The sequence below is a fragment of the Ovis aries genome, chromosome 2 (genome assembly GCF_016772045.2).
Source record: "Ovis aries strain OAR_USU_Benz2616 breed Rambouillet chromosome 2, ARS-UI_Ramb_v3.0, whole genome shotgun sequence".
Lineage (NCBI taxonomy): Eukaryota > Metazoa > Chordata > Mammalia > Artiodactyla > Bovidae > Ovis > Ovis aries.
In genome coordinates this window covers 489808-498076 of record NC_056055.1, presented here as the reverse complement: position 1 = coordinate 498076, position 8269 = coordinate 489808, and positions in this window count along the sequence as shown.

Genomic DNA, 8269 nt, shown 5'->3' with positions numbered 1-8269 from the left:
GTTTAGTCACTAAGGACCACAGGATAAATCCAGGCAAACTGGCCCCACCTCCAGGCGAAACGGTGCTTTTCTGCATGTTTAGGGAACCATGAGCCTGGGCATCTGCTTGGTTCCCAGGATACTGGCCAGTGAGGCCTGCACCCCAAAGAGCTGGAAGCCAGGGTGTCTGCACCCGAAAGCCCCAGGCAGTCAATCTAGCCCCACACCAGCTTGTAGAAAAGGTAATCAAGGACAGTTTTCATTTTCCTCTGAGTCGGGAGGGAAAACAGAGCAGCTCACGTCCGTTTGCTTGTTTGCTTTCCTCTTGTAAACACGCATGCTGAGGTCTCTGACGATGATCACGGTTCCAAGATAAATTCACACTTCATTCTGTAAGTTGACTGGAGCTGTTTATTTTAAAATGAGCTCCTGTTTTCTTTTCACGGGGTTCTTTGTAATTTCTCAGTTGAACGATTATACTTTCCTGAGCCATTTGCGTCCTCACCCTTCTCGAGGGTGGGAGACCCCTCTGAAGGTCAGCTCTGCTGAAATGACATCAGCCAACTGATCACCACCTTTTCCAAATCATTACTGACTCTGTTAAGACTGTTCAGAGGCCCCAAACCCAAGTCCAGGGGCAAATGTCCTCGACGCAGTCTCCACTTGTCACCTCTCCACTTCTGGTCTTCCAGAGAATTCTCTCCCTCCAGGGAGCAGGCAGCCTTGCATTCAGGTGTCCAGACACACACGCTGCTTTCCCATGGCAGGCCCCCGAGCAGAGAAACTCTGCATGATTGAATTCTTTTTTGCTTTCAATTTGTAGGTAGGAACAAAGTTTGCTAACGAGAAGGGCTGCGTCTCTGCAGCCTCAGCTTTGTCTGATTTCCTGTGGTCAGGAATGGGAGCTGCCTTTCCTCCGGACCATCACCTTCTGAGTCCATCTTGGAGGGTGGAGTGGTGGTGGTGGTGGGGCGTCACCCTTGGGGGAGGGGTGAGGCGTCAGCCCCTCAAACTCTGAGCTCCTCTCGAACCAGCAGAGCACACCACTTGGTAGTCAGCACAGCTCCTCTGATAAAAACCTGGTCTTTGTCTGGAGTGGAGGGTCCCCGAAGCAGGGGTCCCCAACCTCTGAGGTCTAACACACGCTGATCTGAGGTGGAGCTGATGTAATGACAATAGAAATATAGTCACAGTAAATGCAACGTGACTGAATCACCCCCAAACCAGCCCCCGCCCTGGTCTGTGGGAAAATCACCTTCTGTGAAAAGGGTCCCTGGTGGCCCCAAGGGACCAGGCCACCAGTGTTCGGCTGGCTTTGCTTGATCTTGGTCTTGTTTCTCTATCAGTGTAAATATCAACACAGTAGGAAAAACATACTCGAGTACTCTTTTAAAAATAGTTTAGCCTGTATGCGAGACAGCAAAAGAGACCCAGACGTATAGAACAGGCTTTTGGACTCTGTGGGAGAGGGAGAGGGTGGGATGATTTGGGAGAATGGCATTGAAACATGTATATCATATATGAAACGAGTTGCCAGTCCAGGTTCGATGCATGATACTGGATGCTTGGGGCCGGTGTACTGGGACGACCCAGAGGGATGGTACGGGGAGGGAGGAGGGAGGGAGGTTCAGGATGGGGAGCACGTGTATACCTGTGGCGGATTCATGTTGATGTATGGCAAAACCAATACAATACTGTAAAGTAATTAACCTCCAATTAAAATAAATAAATTTATACTAAAAAACAGCTCAGCCTCAAGAATCCCTTTAAAGTCTCAGGAATCTCAGGACCCTTGGATGTAGCCCTGCAGTTTAGGGACCACTCTGTGCAAAGTTAGTGTGTTAAAGGAGCATCACATTTCAATGCGTGTTACACACTTTGGCAAATCTTTTACCTTTTGCATCATTATTACTAAATGAACGTGATTTATACTTGTTTTGTTTCATTCTTTGCTTCTGGAATCAATATTTTACTCCTAATATAGGTAATTTGGAGGTTTTCCTTTTTTCCTGTACTCCAAAATAATTCAGATAGCAGTGCAATAATCAAATCTATAGTTTTCTGAAATTTGCCTGTTAGATTATCTGGATGTTTTGCTTTCTCTAGAAGAGTTCTTTATTGGCTCAGTTTCTTTTGAGGATATTGATTTCAACGTAATGACTCTACTATGGTCAAATTTATAGAACTACAAAGTGAAAGTTTCAGTTTATTTGGGTGCTCACATTTACATGTATAAAATTGCACCAAGTGCTGTTATCTTGGAGTTTTAAATTTTCCTCTGATTTGCGGTTATTTTCCTCTTGTCATTTCTAATTCAATTTATTTGTCTCTCTCCTATTTTCTGATTAAGCTAGCTTGTAATTTCTGCATGTTTTGTTGACTTTCCACAAGCACGTGTTTCTGCTTTAGTCTGCTCTTTGTGTTGTAATTAATCTCCTCTTAACTCTTTACTTAACGTCGTCTTGTGCTTTCTGTTTATTTTAGGGTTGAAAATGCAATTTAAGGAATCGGCTAAATCATATTAGACAAGTAGAGAAGAGATCAGTGAGCTATCAGAGGTCGTAGCTTCGGAAGCAGACACACCCCTGGGGTGGGAGGACAGGGGAAGAAGTTGGGGTTCTGGAAACGAGGACCCAGGCCCTGAGGGAGAGCAGGGCTGCAGGAGGTGCTGGTGCATCTAGGGGGCTGTGATGAGCTGCTCCTGGTGATGCAGAAAACCCTGGAAGTCGGGAACAGCGGTCACGACGCCAGCCTGCTCTATTCCAACCCTTCCTTCAGTTGTTTCCTTTTGAATCTTTTGGTCTAAGAGTGTTTCTTACATTCAAAGTCACACTGAAGTTTTCTCTGTTAGCCAGTTTAAAGTATTTCAATAGGTGCATTGAGCACATTTACATTTACTGAAGTAGGCAAAGTAGTCTCAGTTTTGTCATCTGTTTTGTGTTATATTTGGTAAAGAATCCGCCTGCAATGCAGGAGACCCTGGTTCAATTCCTGGGTTGGAAAGATCCGCTGGAGAAGGGACAGGACACCCACTCCAGGGTTCTGGCCTGGAGAATTCCATGGACTGTACAGTCCCTGGGGTCACCAAGAGTCGGCACGACTGAGCGCCTTTCACTCACCTGTGCTGTATTTATGTGTCCACCAGGCTTTGAGATGGTCACTGGCTCATCTCTTTCTCTCTCGGTTCTGTCCATGTAAGACGGTCATTTGGTTTGCAGAGAGATTGTTATTGCTGTTGCATTGTTAGCTTTATCCAAACACTTCTTTTTAACACACCCTGATCCTCTCTACTTTGAATGCTGATTCTCTGCAGTAAGTAATCTCCCATCTTCCTTCCCAGCATTTGGCTCAAAGTAACCTCCTTTTCTCACATACTAGTAAAGCAATGCTCAAAATTCTCCAAGCCAGGCTTCAACAATACGTGAACCATGAACTTCCAGATGTTCAAGCTGGTTTTAGAAAAGGCAGAGGAACCAGAGATCAAATTGCCAACATCTGCTGGATCATCAAAAAAGCAAGAGAGTTCCAAAAAAACATCTATTTCTGCTTTATTGACTATGCCAAAGCCTTTGACTGTGTGGATCACAAGAAACTATGGAAAATTCTTCAAGAGATGGGAATACAGACCACCTGACCTGCCTCTTGAGAAATCTGTATGCAGGTCAGGAAGCAACAGTTAGAACTGGACATGGAACAACAGACTGGTTCCAAATAGGAAAAGGAGTACGTCAAGGCTGTATATTGTCACCCTGCTTATTTAACTCATATGCAGAGTACTTCATGAGAAATGCTGGGCTGGTTGAAGCACAAGCTGGAATCAAGATCGCCATAAGAATATCAATAACCTCAGATATGCAGATGACACCACCCTTATGGCAGAAAGTGAAAGAACTAAAGAGTCTCTTGATGAAACTGAAAGAGGAGAGTGTGGCTTAAAACTCGACATTCAGAAAACTAAGATCATGGCATCTGGTCCCATCACTTCATGGCAAATAGGTGGGGAAACAGTGGAAAGAGTGGCAGATTTTATTTCTTGGGACTCCAAAATCACTGCAGATGGTGACTGCAGCCATGAAATTAAAAGGTGCTTACTCCTTGGAAGGAAAATTATGACCAACCTAGACAGCATATTGAAAAGGAGAGACATTACTTTGCCAACAAAAGTCTGTCTAGCCAAGGCTATGATTTTTGCAGTAGTCATGTATGGATGTGAGAGCTGGACTATAAAGAAAGAATTGATGCTTTTGAACTGTGGTGTTGGAGAAGACTCTTGAGAGTCCCTTGGCCAGCAAAGAGATCAAACCAGTCAATCCTAAAGGAAATCAGTCCTGAGTATTTCTTGGAAGGACTAATGTTCAAGCTGAAACTCCAATACTTTGGCCACCTGATATGAAGAACTGACTCACTGGAAAAGACCCTGTTGCTGGGAAAGATGGAAGGTGGGAGAAGGGGATGACAGAGGATGAGATGGTTGGATGTCATCACTGACTCAATGGACATGAGTTTGGGTAAACTCCAGGAGTTTGTGATGGACAGAGAAGCCTGGCATGCTGTAGTCTATGGGGTTGTGAAAAGTTGGACATGACTGAGTTACTGAACTGAACCTCCTTTTACTGGAATTCAGTGTCTCTCTGGCAACTGACAAGTCTTTTGTAACTTTTTGTACTCTCTTTCAATTCCTCCCTCTATTTTTAAATAACCCTACTATGTTGTCTTTATTTCAGAAATGCATATCCAAATGGCCTATAGGATTTGCAACCGTATATATCTGATTTTTGAAAGACGTCTTCTAGCTTCTATTAAAAAGTTAACTCTCAGTTTCAGTCTTGCTCTTATAAAATGGAAAAAGGTCTTTTCTTTCCAAGGCCAATTTTAAGATTTTCTGCTTGACTTTCCATCTTTGCTTTTTGGAATATTATTTCAATGTGCCCTCTTTATTGCTTATCCTTTCATGCTTCTTCTGACTGGGTTCATGGGATTCTTGAATCTGTGGTTTGATGTCTTTCATCAGTTTTGAGTAATTTTCATCTTTTAAATACTCACTCCTCTCCATCCATCCTTCCTGGGCTTCCAGAGCCCAGATTAGAAGTACAGTGGCCTTGCACTTGCTCCGAGACTGCTCTTGCTTGTTATTCTTATGAGTCTCTCCTAGGTTCTCTCTGCGCGTTGCTCTTGGTGTCACCTCTTAGACATCTGTTTCATTGTTTCTTCTAGCTAGTTTATTGAGTTATTGATTTCAGGTATTGAATTTTTAGTCCTAGAATTTCCAATAGTCGTTTCAAGCTTCCAATCCACTTCTAAATTTTTTGTTTTATAATTTCTAGCACAAACTAATCACAAATATTTAAAGCTGTATTGATTCCTACTCTGATACCCGGGCCTCCTCTGGGAGGTGGCAGGTGGTCAGGCAGCACCCCTGCACCCGCGCCGTGCGGAGTCCTGAGCAACTGCCAGGCGTGCAGCAGCCCCTTCGTGATCATGTGCTGGGTCTATGAATGCTTGCTGTGCATCTCTCTCTGAACAATCTAGGCCAGTTACTGGGGTCAACAACCAGTGGGGCCCTTCCCATCCCCGAGGAGCTCAGAGGAGTGACCCTGGCTCCCCAGATTCTGAGAGGATTGTGGAACTCTGTGCTCGGCATGGGTAAAGGCATCAGGGGACCCATGTACTTTACTGTGAGGGGACCCACCCCCACGAGTCCCTGTGCTCCCAGGCTATGTGCTGCCCTGGATGGACGCCTGGTGCGGAGTGAAGAGCATGGTGTGTGGAAGCCAGCCTGGCCTCTCCTGCTCAGGACAGCGGTGATGGGGCCCAGCATCTCCCTGGAGAAATCAGGGGCCAGAAAACCACTGACTCGCAGCAGAGCAGCGGCAACACTGTCAAGCTCCCTTTGGAACACTCTGTTGTTGTCTCCTCCTGCTAATGCTTGAGGGGGCGCTGCCGCCACATATCAGGGGGTCGTTTATGAAGTCCAGCGACCCCTAGAGGCCCACACCCCTGGTCACACTGCCGCCTGGACTCCTCCTGGCCGAGTCAGGACCTGCCTCCTTCCTGGTCACCTGTGAGGAGCTATGGACGCAGGCACCCTTGAGGCTGCCCACTTGCCTCAGACCCCAGCCTTCCTGTGTCTGAAGAACACAATTTTGCATTTGTACAACCTTTTAGAGAAGGTCTTTTTTAGAAGACTCATTTCCCCTTATTTAGATGTGTCTGCAGCTAGTTCCATAATTAAACTTTGAAAGCCCCCTCATTTCCATGGACTTAAATGTCTTAAGAGGATGCAGCTGTGTCGTTCTTGGCGTCTTTCAAAGAAAATACACAGATTAGGAAGCGCAGAAAGAAGGGCTCTCTGCTTTCAGCAGTTCCTCTGAGACCCCGCCTCCTGCTTCCCCCCAGCGTGAGTCAGTGATGTGCCTGCCTTCCCGGCACTGGGGGGCCCGCCTGTCCTGCCAGAGTCCATGAGATTTTCCAGGGCCCCAGGGACGAGGAAGACGCGAACTCCTTGCTTTGACTTGCTAGTAGCTTGGCTTTGGCAGTTCTCATTTATTCTTCACGAAGGGGTAAGCCCCTGGGTGTGGATGAGGTCACTTCCATTAGCACAATCCTAACCCTGATAAGGGATGGTTTCCTGTCTCTGCAGTCCGTGTACCCGATGGTTCATGGAGCCACTGGAGCTGGGAATAAAACAAAGCTGCAACAGATAAAGCAGCCTTCATTTCTCTGTGTCCCTGTGAGGGAGCAAACATTCTTACCTACCTACCCCATGGAGTTTATATTTAATATTTCTCCCAGTGAACCAGAAGTGTTACTTTTAAATAGAACAGCAAATGCAGACACTCAGGCCCTCATGAAGGTGCCGTGTGGACGCATCCTGTCTGAGACAGGCTAGTGGCTCTGCTCAAGGCTGCCTGGGCCACAGCGCTTGGGAGACACATCTGAGAGGCTCCAATTTTGTTTGTCTTGATTCCTGCCCTTTTCACTCGGGGTTTCGCCATTATTTCAAAGACAAAAACAATATTCAAGCTCTTATAAAAGAGTGAAGGAAACCGATCCTTAGCAGGTAGAGGGGACGGCAGGGCCCTAGCCTCAGAGGTTGCCTGCTGTGCCAGCCAGGCCTGCCAACTGCCCCTCGGCTGGCACCACAGTCCCTGAGACAGCTTGGATGGAAAAGATTCTGCCATCGCGAACGTGCCATGAACACCAAACTTCTCCATGTCCTCAACCCCGTATGCCAGCTAACAGCCATCTTCTCAGAGGAGTATCCTGACGCAACAACTGGCCCGCCCAAACAACTTTCAAAATACTAAAAAAAAAAGAAAAGAAAAGAAAAGAAAAGAAAGCAAGAAAGCGAGAAAAACAAAACAGATGTGGCCCACAGGGAGCTCCAGGGCTTTTCCTTGTCTTGGTGACCTTTCCAGTAGTTTTGCAAGAAATGCACGTTTTGCCAAACATTTTAAAAACTTGGTTTTTACAGGTCTGCATGTCTTCCAAAATTGAGCACAAAACAAGAGAAATCTTGAGGAGGCAGAATTGTTTGTTTCTTGAGAGCTTTTCGATGAGGCTCCCAATTACAGGCTTGTTTCTGTCCCCAGGCAGCCCCTCTGTCAGAACCAGGCCCAGGGAGCGGACGTCTAGGAACGATGTTTTGTTCATTATGTTAAAGCTCAGAGCTGCCCCCTTCCTCACCTCTCAGCTTCCACGTCCATCTGAGGCTGGGGGCTAAGCACACCCTCACTGCTTGTGCTGGAGTCACAAAATACTGAAAAATCCTGAAAACTAGAAGATTCTGAATTCCTCTTCAGTTAAAAGAAGGAAGAATATTCTACAAAACCAAAAAGCCCATATTCTTTCCAAGTTCCATCCATAATTTACAAGGAAGTTTCCACTCCTAAATATTATGCGAATTAAAACCCTTCCATTTAAAGTGATTTTTAAACTTTTCATCAAATGCAAAATTTCTAATAGTTTTCACGAAAGGGAACATAATAGGCTTGATGAAGTGCAGACCTTCAAAGTGCAGGCGGTGATTATTTCCAGAACCACAAGTTCCTTTTTCTTGGTGCAGAGGGAAAAGTGTCTCTTTAAGAAAAAAAGGAGAGAGAGAGAAGAAAAGAATAGGCAGCTGTCCCCCTGTTGGTGGGGTCCCACGGCCCCCTGCCCCTGGGGTTGCGGCCGAGTCTCAGACCCCAGGCCTGAGGCTGAGTGTCCCCTTGACCTCACGGGCTGGAGGCACACAGAGAGAAATTGGACGCCCACCCCACCTCCGGGCAGTGCCTCTCTTCTCAGACTT